The following is a 14057-nucleotide window of genomic DNA, read 5'->3' on the forward strand; positions in this document are numbered from 1 at the left end:
TTGTTTATATAGTGTAGCTGTTAAATAGACTAAGTCTTGTGGATTATATTTTCCAGTTTTATGTTGCATGATTGTAATAGTAATGAAATCCCTGATTCAAATTATGCTATACAACTGGGCCATATTTTCTGATGAATAAATTTATGTAGAACTTCAGAATAATATTTATGATGCAGAGTTCTATAGCACTATATTAATTAATACCTTTCATATTTTCTGAATGTCTGTATATCTTTGTGACTGAATATTACTAAAGCTTTGTGGGGATCTTACTAATATATAAAGGGAATCTGAGTGAACAGAACCATTGAAGTTATGTATTTCATATACAAACTCATCCAAAATGCAGGATGCTAGAAAAAAAAACATATATCATTCAATTTCAAGTAATTCAGTACAATGAATAAGTAATTGCAAGCCAGTTGAGTGATTATGTAATCAGACCTGAATAGGGCTCAACATAGCCCTGTATAAATCTAAAAAAACCTAAACAAAACTTTACTTTCATCACAGTGAAATTATCGTGTACAGTATGCCTTGGTCAAAAGAAATTTCTGAAGATCTCAGTTAAAAAGTGACTAATGCTGCTCGGTCTAGGAAAGGTTACAAAAACAGCAAAGCTCTGTCAATAAATATATAGCCTTGAAAAGGGCAAGATCTAAGACAGTAGCAAATTTCCCCAAAACTGGTAGTGCATTGCTGTTTGAAAAATTTGAAAAGAGAAAATCATACAGGTACATTCTAGTGTTTACATCCTTGGCATCAGAACCAAACTGAACATTTCCCATGTTCCTCTACTTGAATTTTCATGTCATCTCCTGTCCCAAGAAAGAGATCAAAAAGACTGGTCTGTGGCAGCAAAAACCTATTTTCTCACTTTTACTAAATATTGCATCTTCCAGATTCCTCTGCTAAAAATGATGTTTTACAAAGACCTAAAAATTGTCTTTTTTCTATGGTTAGGCAAAGCAGTGGGTGAAATGAAGCAGTGAAATCCAGCTGAGTCCAATCCTTTATTTTCTCACAGAATCTAGCTAAAGCTACAGTTTTGTAAGCTAGTTATATCCTAAGCCAGTGATGGCGAACCTTTTAGAGACTGAGTGCCCAAACTGCAACCCAAAACCCACTTATGCATCGTCGAGTGCCGGGTGGGTGTGGCCCATTGGCTGGGTGTGGCCAATTGTGTGGGCATGGCCCATTGGGTGGGCGTGGCTGCGGTGGTAACGGCAGACTGGGTGGGACTAAAAAGTTCAATCAATCAATTCCAACTTTGCAAGATCTTTTTTTCCCGTGAGAAGTTGAAATTGACTGATTGAACCTTTTTTTTTTTTTTGCACATGGTGGCGGAGGCCTAAAGCGAAAAGGTTTTATAAAACCCAGCTGAAGGCCTAGGACTGGGGTGATGGTGCATGTGCCCACAGAGAGGGCTCTGAGTGCCACCTCTGGCACCCGTGCCATAGGTTCACCACCACTGTCCTAAGAGTTTCTAGGATGTGGTTACCATAAACCTCATACCCCCATCCTTAGGACTGCACAGACTCCTGATCCTGGTTTCTTCCTGGGAAACCTCTGAGTTGAAATAAATCCTCCCACAATGCTTCTGCAATGCACATTCCATCACAAACTTATATTCAGGCCACTGCAATACATCTCTTTCTAGAAGATCATTCTGGAGCCATCATGAGAAGTCAAGGACTAGGCTCAGATAAATAAATGATGTTTATATACTGAGTAACAAGAAAAGATCAGGTTCTGTAGAGTAGGATAAGCTCTTCATACGGATAAGTATTTGCATGAAGGTTAAAATCTTAAGTTCATTTGTCTCACTTCTTCATTCTAATGGACTGCTTGTCAGTCTTTTCTCGGGCTGGTGCTAAGTGCACTACTTTTACATAATTGTCTTGCCTCTTTTGGGCTATTTACTTTCCACCTTGCTGGTTCCAGCTCTCTCCCCTATGACATGATTTGATACAAGGGTTTGATGGAAGAATGATAAGGATTCCAATAACTGTAACCTATATAAATCCACAGCTATAGATTCCATGGTATTGAAAAAAGACAAGCCTTTATGCCATTACATCAGTAATAAGGGGAGAAGAATCCAAAGTAACTGTTTTGATGTACAGATACATTTTGCTTCTAAGGGAAAAAGTTCACCTGCTGTCACATTCTTACTTTAATCTTAATAAGCTTGCTAATGACGACTCTGAGATTCTTCCTTGAAAAAAGTTTTACTTTTGGTTCATGCAGCTGCCAGCAGCCTAACATTTTCCTTTCAACATATTCTTTTCGCTTTGTTTATTTTTACCACTAACTGCTTCAGTTTTGTGCCCTGGATTCCATAGAATTGCTTTTGAAGAAATTATTTGTAAAGAGCAATAGAAAATATCTTCTTGCCGCTTCTCCCCAAATAATGGCCAATTTTAGAATCATCTCTTTGCGAGATATATCCTTGTAGCAAATGTTCTCGTTTCTTTATATACTATTTGTAGAAAAGAAGCATTTGGCTGACTTTGTCTGAGTTTGGAGTGAGTAATGTGCCTGATTAGAACTTGGAGGGCAAACTGAGAGAATACCAGGCATCTAAAGTGCTATGAGAAATTAAGGAAACATTCCAGAAGGAAGCAATAGCAGAGGACAAATGCACTATTACCATGAAAATTATATAGCTGTAGCTCTAGAATCATTATGAGCTGAGTTCAGTTTGAAGGATACTTTATTTATTTAACATGACTCTTGATGGCTTACATCGAAATATACAGCATTAAAAAGGCCCTTATAAAATTAAACAGGAGATATTTCATGTAACAGAATTTTGATGATAAAATGTGGTAGGACCTAACAAATTAAAACTGTGTGAAAATCTCTTTTGATACACAAATAACAACTACCAATAAAAGAGAATGTGTGTGTGTGTGTGTGTGTGTGTGTATTCAAAAACTAAAACACAGATCTGTGTTTGTCTTTGTGATGCCAAGCATTTGGCTAAAGACCGTGTTACCAGTCTATAAGAACGTGATTTTCAATCCTGGCTAAAACTCTGACGATGTCAGCAGACGCTGACAAAAGCTAAGTTTTTAAACAAATTTTTAGTCTCAGTGATCTGTGTTTTAATTTTTGAATATGAATATACCTGAGACTCGTATCTTCAAAACCATACAAGGTTTTAAAACTGCTATTATGTTTATTTATTTATTTATTTATGATTGTCAAGTTTGAACTGTTAGGTCCTTGGTGTTCTCTGAGTTTGGTTGTTTTTTTGCAGATGTTTCTTATGCAGTTAGGTAACATAATCAGTGCTAGAAACAAATGAGGATTGCTTTCTATTTATATTCAAGTGGCTTGCCCTGTCAGTGTTGTTAGAATTATTCTTAGTAGTTCCTTGATTAGATTGTTGCTTACTGTTTATTTGTCTGAGTTGGTAGTTCCTTGTTTGGATATTGTTTGCTACTTGATTGTTGGTCTAATATAAATTTTGGTTTTAATATCTGCTTATCTGGATATTGATTGCTGGCAAGAAATTGCTTTAGTCTAGGGTGTGAACAACTAATTCACATACTTACAAGGTTGAAAAATGCTGATTGCAATTATTATACAATCTTTGTGATTATCCTTCCTTTAACAATATCTAAGTTGCTCAGGATTTATTTGCTTATTTAAGGAACTTATATAGCCACCAAATTCATATAGCAATCTATTCTGCACAAGATATAAAACTGCTAATATAAGATAACAATAATGAGAAACAGCTTTTTGTTTTAACTACTTTATGCTCCAATTACCTTTTTGGAAAGCTTACATTGTGGGCAAAAATTGTTCTCAGGAAGTAGCACCAAATTTTGCTACTTTTTTTTCTCCTTTTGAGTATGTATAAATTGCCTGTGACAATTTAGCATGTGATATGATCACATGCTAAATACATTACCAGGTATTCTAGTAGAAAAAAAATACTCTGTCATTTTTACTTATTCAGGCTTATCACTACTTTACCTCCTGGGAATCCATTTCCTCATTATGTTATTAGGTAAAAGTTTAGTGATTCCATTCATTTTAGTCATGGCTATACAAAAGAATTTCTTGTTAGACTGCCTCTTCCAACACACTGACACATTCAATTATCTTTTCTCCATACTTCAATCAAATGTGTCTTTCTTTTACTAAAGCAACTGTATGCCCTTGGTTAAAAAGCTATTTCTGTCTTCATATGTATAACATTACTTCCAATCAGTTGAATGCTGAGCTAACCACTTATACTTCCTTGCTCTTTAAATATAAACATACTGGAGGATGAATAAAGTTGTGGCATATATACGCATATATATATTCCATTAAATGTAAAGTATCAGTTATGAGTAGCATAAGAACCTGTAACTCAAAGCAAAGTGATGATCAACATCATATAACAACATCAAACAAAGCTTAAAATTATTTTCATTAGTTTTATCCCATATATTAAATTTAGCTTTCATTTTTATAGATAAGCTGTTTTTGAGTCTTCTTTCATCATATATAAATTGAGCAGTTGTACACAAAATAGCTGTTGATAAAATAGCTGATCTTTATTCCCCTTCCCCCTTATTCAGATAATTTTATAATTTTATGTAATTTCTATAATTTATAAAATAGATTTTGAAGTGATAAATGGACATTGCTACCATTTTAGATTTGTTTAGTTTATTTCTACAGTTTTATGCCCATTAAAATGTGCAAATATAAAATTCTGCAGAAAAGCAAAAAGAGAAATATTGACAAGTTGCAGGTAAAAACACCATATAAAAGAACATTGGATTCAGCAAGAAGTATGTAGATTAATTTGCAATATGGCATCTTATCAATAAATATAAATACATATCAGAAAAAACACTTCATAAAAATAATAATTTAATCTAGAACTAAGGAGAAACTTCCTGACAGTGAGAACAATTAACCAGTGGAACAACCTGCCTCCAGAAGCGGTGAATGCTCCAACACTGGAAGTTTTTAAGAAGAGACTGGACAGCCATTTGTCCGAAATAGTATAGGGTTTCCTGCCTGAGCAGGGGGTTGGACTAGATGACCTTCAAGGTCCCTTCCAACTTTACTATTATTATTATTATTACTATTATTATTATTATTATTATTATTATTATTATTATTATTATTATTATTATTAATCAAATAAGATTGTTGTGTGGTTTATTTTATCAAAGAACATTGTGCACTAGTCTTAGGAAGTGGGTAATAGTTATGAGTTAATAAAAAGTTCTGATAAAGAATTCCTACATAAGAAGCTATGATAATGGAATACAATCCACTTTCTTGTAAACTTTCAGAGCAGAGAAATATACAAATGATGTCATGTAACATTTTGTCATGCCATCTCCACTGTTGAAGTGGTGGGGGCTGTAAAATTTTTAGTTAGTATATGTGAGATTTTTTTTCACTTAATGCATTACCAGGGAGTTACCACATGATTGATTTTATCCTTGTTAGAGTCATCAGACATAGATAGCCAGATAATATTCTATGTAGTTTAAATTTTCTACTGGAAGTTCCACAAACATGTTTCTATATATCCAGGTATTGGCACTCAATGGTTTTCAGGAAGGGAAATATAGAAACTATTAGAACAGTATATACAGTCTATCATCCTTTAAGCTCTCAAACCAAGAGGTAGAGAGACATGACTGACATCTGAAAACACAATACCCAAACATTGACTATGCCTTACATAACATAGAATCTCAAAATTAGTTCCAAATTTTAGAGCTCACTTTTAATCATTTGAAATCCATTTATCCAGGAATACTTGAGGAATAGTTTGAAATTCTTTAAGATATCTCTAGGAAATCAAGTGTCCCTAGTCAAGCAATGATTAAAAAATAGTTGAATAGAGAGACATTTAAACATTATTTTATTTCAAGTACATCAGCCCAATTGATAAAATATTATTCATTTTGTACCAGGAGGCAATGGGATTGAAAATGCCACTGGGATATGAAGTTTCATAAAAAGCCTATTATTAATGAATCAACGTTTCCATATAACAAGAAGCTGTAATGTAGAAGGTTGTAAGTCACACTGCTAGAGAGAAGTTCCCTGAGGGTGGCTCCAGCACGGGTCCGAAAGCTTGGAGGGCTAAGTCTCTGGTCCTGGTGACTCACCCAGATTGGATCTTAAGTCAACGTTAGCCTTAGAATTACAAGCTCATTAATAGTTATAAAACTGAGTAAAGATTGCTTAAATTTTGCAAATATTTGTAAACTGTGTCAACTTATGAAACCAATATAAATCTCAATCTTGCATCACAGACAAAATCAATATTGGGAGATTTATTAGGAAAAGAATACTATTGATCGTTACATTGTTTATTTTGCTACTTTTTCAAAGGTTAAAATAAAAAAACTTGAACAGTGTATAATGAATAAATAAATCAGAAATTTTAATTTGATTAGTCCAATTATGAATTGTGGTATAACATATATACATTGTACAATGTCCAAATGATTTTTAGATCAATAGATACTAACCAAGAATAATTAAACTAAAAAAATATTAAACCTTTCAAGAAAGATGAAAATGGTTAGTAAATAGTTACCACTTGCCTGAGAATGTTTTAATTTTTTCTCAGTAAATCATTTTCACAATAGGAACGTATGGATAGATTTATCTTGTAGCTTTTATGCTAAAAATCCTGTAGTATGTCTTATGCAATTTAAAATGGATACAACTCTATGCTAAATCAATATTAGTCAAAAGCATAAATTGGCTTCGGAAATAAAATGCAAGATGCTGTCAGTCAAACTTGTTGCAGCATATAAAATCATTTTTCTGACTTTAGACCTATTGGACAAGCAACAAGTCAAAATTGCCTGTCCATGCATCTTAAACAAAATCTTCCTGGTTATTTTGCCTTTCTTTAGCTGCACTTTGTAAACTTAAAAAAAAAAAAAAAAACAGGGACATTGTGAGGTCCAAAAGAATTGGCATTTACTTGATGACGCCTAATTAAAGAATCAAATGTTTGTGTTTTTTTACCCACCTTTCTGAAAGTAAAACTAGAAATCAAGAGAGCTAACGTTGGATTAGATAAAACTGGCATTCTTTTCTAAGATTATTGTGAAAGTCACAATCTATAATTGGACTAATCAAATTAAAATTTCTGAGATCAATTTATTCAGTATACACTGGTAAAGTTTTTCATAAGTTTAAAGTTTTATAAATAGATAATTATGTTATATCATTTTGCTAATCACTTATGTGTCTCCCAAGATATCTATATGCAGGGCTTTTTTTGTCATAGAACGCCCAGAACGGAGTTCCGACACCTTTTTTGGATGGAACCTTGTAGGGTAGGCAAGGCGGATTGTATGACATGTGTGAGTTCCGGCACCTTTTTTTTTTTTTTTTACAAAAAAAAGCACTGTCTATATGATAAGATAGTTGACTATTTCATTCTGTAATTGTTTATATAATATGTTTTCTGTAAGTGTTTAGAATATACTTTAATTTTTTATTTGAATAGCAGGCAGCATATTATTTTACTAAATGTTGGAAACTGAACATTACGTACATTATGATCAAAAGTGCAATTCACTTGTGAGTAAACTTACTAGGAATAATGGATATTTTTGATTATGATTAAAGTTTAAGAATGTTTGAGGAATGCTGAATTATATTCTTTTAATTACAATAGTAAAAATAATAATCCTTCACATGTCGAAGCTTTCCAAATTTAAAAATGGAAATTTGCATTATAAACATATTTTAGAATTAATTGGCATGGTTCAGAATTACCAAAGGAGCCACAAGTAAAGATTAAGTGTTTTTTGTTTCTTTTTCCTGCCTAATAAAACCAACTTTCAAGGTTAATCATTTCTTGGGTCCCAGAAAATGGCAAAGTCCTAGAAAATGGTGCTCTAAAGGTGGGGCTTTGTTTTTCCTCCATGCCAACAAGGAGCTGTTTTTGCTGCCAAAGCTGGTTCTTTGGCAGCTTGCTCCCCAGATTTGAACTAGAGTAACTAGGAATGACCCATGATAACCTTTGGAGAACCACAGACTTGACTGGGGAGATAAATCTGGATGGTTCCAATTCTTGGTAAGAACAGCTGGAGTGGCTGGGTCACCATCTTTTTTCACAGCTGCTTGTATTTTTAGGTGGTGCCTTCTGTTTTTAACATCACTTTTAAAAGTCTAATTGTTAATAGCCTGGCTGAATGCTGACTTGCTTTATGCCCCTTTGCTTGCTTACAATCGTAAACTTTTATTTGTTTTATTTCAGTGGTTTAAAATATTTTCTCTTTCGTCACAAGAAAGCCAGAGATGTGAGGCTTCTTTTTCTTTTCTTTTTTCTTTTTTGCAGTCAAAGTGACTCAATCTGATCTATGGTGGATTGTTATTTTTAAGATTTTGCATTTTATTAGTTTTCCTAAAAGAACTCTGTTTTTTTGCTTTGTTTTTTTTTCTTTTCCATCCACTCTGTTGTGAAAATTTTTAGTTCAGCTTTATTATGCCTCCTTTGTTGTGGTATATCCATTTTCTTTGACATTGGAAGGGAGGTGTTTACACTTTTCTGTAAAAACTGGACAAGAGCAAAGCAACAATAAATTAAGGACTTTGAATATTGTATACTTTATATATATTACAATGCCCTCAAAATAGAGACATAAAAGAGAGTTGGGCCTCCGATGATTTTAATATTAAAGTCTTCTTGGAAAATTTGATTATTTTTTTTGCCAATGGGTAAAAGGTTTATGAATTTGTAACAAATACATTGTTACACAATGTCATTGTGCTTCTGAAATTATAAGATTTTTCTTTGGTGATAAACTTTCAAGAAATGACCATTTTGTGATTTGTCTGATTATTAGTGACTACATACACTTTTTTGTTTAGCTAATTTATTTTTATGCTTCTTTTCAGTGGGAAGAAATAAGTGGTGTTGATGAGAACTATACTCCAATCAGAACTTACCAAGTCTGCAACGTCATGGACCACAGTCAAAACAATTGGTTAAGGACAAATTGGATACCACGAAATTCAGCTCAGAAAATTTATGTGGAACTCAAATTTACTCTGAGGGATTGTAACAGTATCCCTTTGGTTCTGGGCACCTGTAAGGAAACTTTTAATTTGTATTATATGGAATCTGATGATGACCATTCTGTCAAGTTCAGAGAACATCAGTTTACAAAGATTGATACCATTGCTGCCGATGAGAGTTTCACTCAGATGGATCTTGGGGATCGGATTCTTAAGCTCAATACAGAAGTTCGTGAAGTAGGACCTGTGAGCAGGAAAGGATTTTATTTGGCTTTTCAAGATGTGGGTGCATGTGTGGCCTTAGTATCAGTGCGAGTGTACTTCAAAAAATGCCCTTTTACTATAAAGAACCTGGCCATGTTTCCAGATACAGTACCTATGGATTCCCAGTCACTGGTGGAAGTGCGAGGCTCTTGTGTTAATCATTCCAAAGAGGAAGACCCACCCAAGATGTACTGCAGTACCGAAGGAGAATGGCTAGTACCCATAGGGAAGTGCTTGTGTAATGCCGGCTATGAAGAAAGAGGCTACGCCTGCCAAGGTAATGGTAACATGATGATTTAAACTTTTTTTCAACAGGAACACTACCACTTCAGGCGGTAAGGGAAGCAATGATCCAGAAATAGGCTGGGCCATCATGAGCAAAATATTTCTCTCTAGTATGCCTTTAAAAAGAGAGCAAAAGCATTGCTTGTTATATTTGCTATACTTGAGAAGTAGTATAGTGGGGATTGAGTTTCAGATAACCATTGAATGAAGAGAGATTTGGACCGGTCTATGCTTTGGGACCTTTAATTTCAACCCTGAAATTAAGGCACTAAAATTTTTCAGTGAGTGTTACTTGAGCTCCTTGGTTTTAAAAGCAGGTGAAAAGACCTTCCGCCGCGCCCTCAAGACATGGCTTTTTCAACAAGCGGGCCTGACCTAGGGTGAGTTTTAAATAGGGATAATTTTTAATGATTTTAAAGTTTCAGGGGATTTTTAAGGGTAATTTTAATTGATCGGCCTGTTTAAATATTTCTTTTTAATTCGGCTTTTAATTATGGTATTTGTATTGTAGTTTTTATGAGGCTGTTAGCCGCCCTGAGTCCCATGAGGAGAAGGGCGGGGTATAAATTAAATTATAAATAAATTATAAATAAATAAACTTTTGCTGTAGTATTTAGGCACCAGGCTAGAAACCAGTAAACCAGGCATTCTAATCCCACCTAATACACAAAGCCACTTAGTAACCTTTGGTCAGTCTCTCTTTCTCACAGCCGGAGGAATGAGGCAATAGTAAATCACTTCTGAAAAACTGTGCCAAGAAAACTACAAGCACTTATCCAGTTAGTTGCCAGGAGTCAAAAATGTATTCAAAATCATGTATAAATAAACAAACAAATAAATAAATATTATCCTATCCTAGAATAAAATTCCTACCTCTGTTTCTGGAACATACTTTCCCCATTTTATGTACTTTTCTTTTAGACCTATTTAGAAAGTATTTTTTTTCTTTTCTACTTTTTTCTTTAAAGTATTTATCTGTTTCCTGTTTGAGGCATTAAATCCAACTACATCAGTCATTTCCCCTTTTCTTAAGGATGCTCATCTCCAAAAAATATTTCCTGGGACTCTAATTCCCTGTGGTGCAGATCATTTTCTGCTAATGGACCAATTTATAGATACTGAACAATGCAGCTTATTTAATATTGTGATTATGCTTGTCTTTGTTCTGTTTCTGCAAAAACATAGATGAAGAAGCTTATTATTTTGTTAATCTTCAGTGAAACGCAGTAAAAATTTTAAATAGAATCATTTAAACCTTAAAATTAATGTAAAAAGAAACAATTTATATTTGATATATAGATATGCAGTATATTTATTTATATATAAACTTATATTTTAGCACAGATCTTATATTTTATATAAAATATATTGCTGTTTGTGTCTGTGTTCTTAAAATGAAGTTGGGTGATTTCAGTTTGCTTTTAATCTAGATTATGTATGGATAGGCATGAAAGGAGTTTTTAACTAGTGCTAAGGACACTAGAAATTCTCCAACATTTTTGGTGTCAATTCTCATTTGTAAAATAAAAATATTTCAAAAATTATTTGAAAGGATAATAGAGTTTGTGGGAAGTTTTTAAGAGAAGACCTGAGTTTTCTTGCACTTGTTTATATTATTTTTTTCCATAAAATTTTTTATTGATTTTTCAATTGAAAACAATAACATAAATATGATGCCTTTAAATACAATATCAACCAAAAAATTAACACATTCAATACATTCACGGAAGTGTCCGGTGTCCCCCCCTGCACCCTCCTCCTTCACTTACCACACCTTCCTCCTCCCAGTCCTACAACCTCTCCTCCTTCCTCCCTCTCTCCTACCTCCCTTCCTCTCTCAACCATCCCGTCTGGTGCAGTTGGGGTACCCACCGGACATCTTCTTATAAAAACACATATAAATCTACAATACATCATTTTATATACCTATCTATTCCCTTTCCCCCCTCCCCCCCCAGGACTTCCCAGAGCTGATCCAGGAAATAAACAAACACAATAATCCAATTCTATCCAAAACTACTCATTATTACTACACACTAGTATAAACTTACTTTGACTCTAAAATAACATTAAGATACATACAAATTTTATAAATATATCAACATTTGTTGTATATATTTGTATATATATAAAATTTTTAATCAAAAGCTACATGATAATTATTCAGTTCATATTTTCTCTGAATGTAATCTATCCATCTTCTCCACATTGAAATAAAGTTCTCCTGAGAGTGATCCTTCAGGTACGCGAATATTTTTGCCATCTCTGCAAAATACGATACCTTCTGTCTCCAATCATCCATAGTTGGTAACGTCTTTTTTTTCCAGTTTTGAGCAACTAATGTCCTTGCTGCTGTTATACAGTACAACATCAATTTCATTTCTTTTTGATCCAAATTATCCATAATACCCAATAAAAATAACTGCGGTGTAAATTTTATCTTTTTCTTAAAAATCTGTTGAATATTCCACCAAATCTTAATCCAAAAGGCTTTAACATCCCTACAAGTCCACCAGATATGATAATAAGTTGTGTCCATATTATCACATCTCCAGCATTTTGGTTGCAAGTTCGGATACATGCAAGACAATTTTTTGGGATCCAAATGCCATCTATAAAACATTTTATAAAAATTTTTCCTTAGATTCTGTGCTTGGGTGAACTTGACATTTCTTACCCAAATTACTTCCCAAGTTTCTAACATTATTGGTTCTTGAATATTTTGAGCCCATTTGATCATACAATCTTTAACTAATTCTGTTTCCGAATCAGATTCTATCAAAATACTATATATTCTCCTAATATGGGCTCTACTTTGATCTTTAATCTGTTTTATCAAGTTCACATCTTCTAGAGTTAAACCCAATTTTTGGTCTATATGCCATCTCTCAACCAACTGACAATATAAGAACCAGGACTGGAGTACATTATCCTGTCTTAACTCATCCAATTATTTAATTTGCCAGTCCTGTCCTCTTAACATAAGTAGATCTTTATAGACAATTCCTTCTAATTTTACACCTCTTATAATTCCTTGTATTGCATGTTCCAGAATAGCCCACATTGGGATTTTTAAAGTTACCTTATAAGAATACTTTTTCCAAACTCTCTTAAAATATGAGATTTAAAAACACGATCAATTTTGTTATCAAAAAATAGGTAAGCATGCCATCCATAATATAAATCCCAGCCTTCAAGTACCAAAATATCTGTTAGTTAAATTAATCCAATCACTAATCCAAGTTAGAACCACTGCATCATAATATAATTTTAAATTAGGGGCTTTAAGTCCCCCTCTTTCCCGTGCATCACACTTGTTTATATTATTAAAGAGTAGATATCTTTTCTTTAAATCAAATCTCCAGCAGGCTGAAGCTTCCCACATTTCCCAAGAGAAAAGATCATAAAAATATCTTCCATTGGTTTTTTTCTCTAGTGGAATCGTGCTTTTAAGTCATTACTGAAGAAAGAAAGTAATTATATCAAAATTTAAAGAATGCTTTTATCCAGTGCATATATTCAAATGCTCAACTTCTAGCCATTTGCTATTTGTCCATCCAAGAATGAGACTCTTTCAAAAGAAAAACTGATAAAATTCGTACTTCCATATGAGCAGTCCAATACGCATCAGATTCCCATGCCTTAAATTTACATTTAAGAAATTATTCTATTTATACAAATGGTAGTTCATTCCAGTTAGATTTTAAAATGAAATCTGAAGATTAGGAATAAGAAAAGCTGCAGAACTTGCTTGAATAAGTATTACATATATTTTTAAATTTTTCAGTTTCAGGATCCAAAGGTAGATGAAGACACATGATTTCAAACCTTTTGAATTTTTTTCTCACTGGGATTTATATTAAAATCTCTTGCCATCAAAAAAGACTAATTGTAAGGAAAAAGTAAAGTTTTGATAAGGCAGTCCCACTGAAAGTAACTACTTTGTTCAAGCATTAATTTATTTAAAATGTCAGCACAAATTAAGACAGATAGATATTGTCTTATATGTTTATATTACTGGAAGAATCCTATTTTCAGACACTGTATGTACGTGTCATGTTTGCAGATGTGAGTCAGGAAGATTATGCATTTTTTAAAATTGATTTTTATTAAGAAAATGTATATGGCCATCATCTCAATCTTGGTGATTCCAAGCAGCTTGCAAGAAAAAAAAACCCAGTACAGAAACAAATAACCCTGACTCCATTAAAGATAAAGACAAAACCAGATTCTGATCCTGCGGTCATTTTTTGCATCTAGTTACATTCTCTTGTTTGCTTTGATTACCATCCCATTTTTTCATCAAGGAGAGTAATGTAGTAGTATAATAGTAGCAAAAGTGACAAGATATTCAATATGCTTTTATTTATGCTTTTATTTATACTACTACTACTACTACTACTACTACTACTACTACTGCTACTGCTACTGCTACTGCTACTGCTACCGCTACCACTACCACTACCACCACTACTACTACTACTACT

The 14057-nt window shown here is 33.3% G+C and overlaps 1 pseudogene; it reads left to right on the plus strand.

The window, feature by feature from the left end:
• The first annotated feature begins 8874 nt into the window (after positions 1-8874).
• The window catches only part of LOC114922828, a 39362-nt pseudogene continuing 34179 nt past the window's right edge, over positions 8875-14057 (plus strand).

This window comes from Protobothrops mucrosquamatus, unplaced genomic scaffold (genome assembly GCF_001527695.2).
Source record: "Protobothrops mucrosquamatus isolate PMUCROS unplaced genomic scaffold, P.Mucros_1.0 scaffold1028, whole genome shotgun sequence".
NCBI classification, from domain to species: domain Eukaryota; kingdom Metazoa; phylum Chordata; class Lepidosauria; order Squamata; family Viperidae; genus Protobothrops; species Protobothrops mucrosquamatus.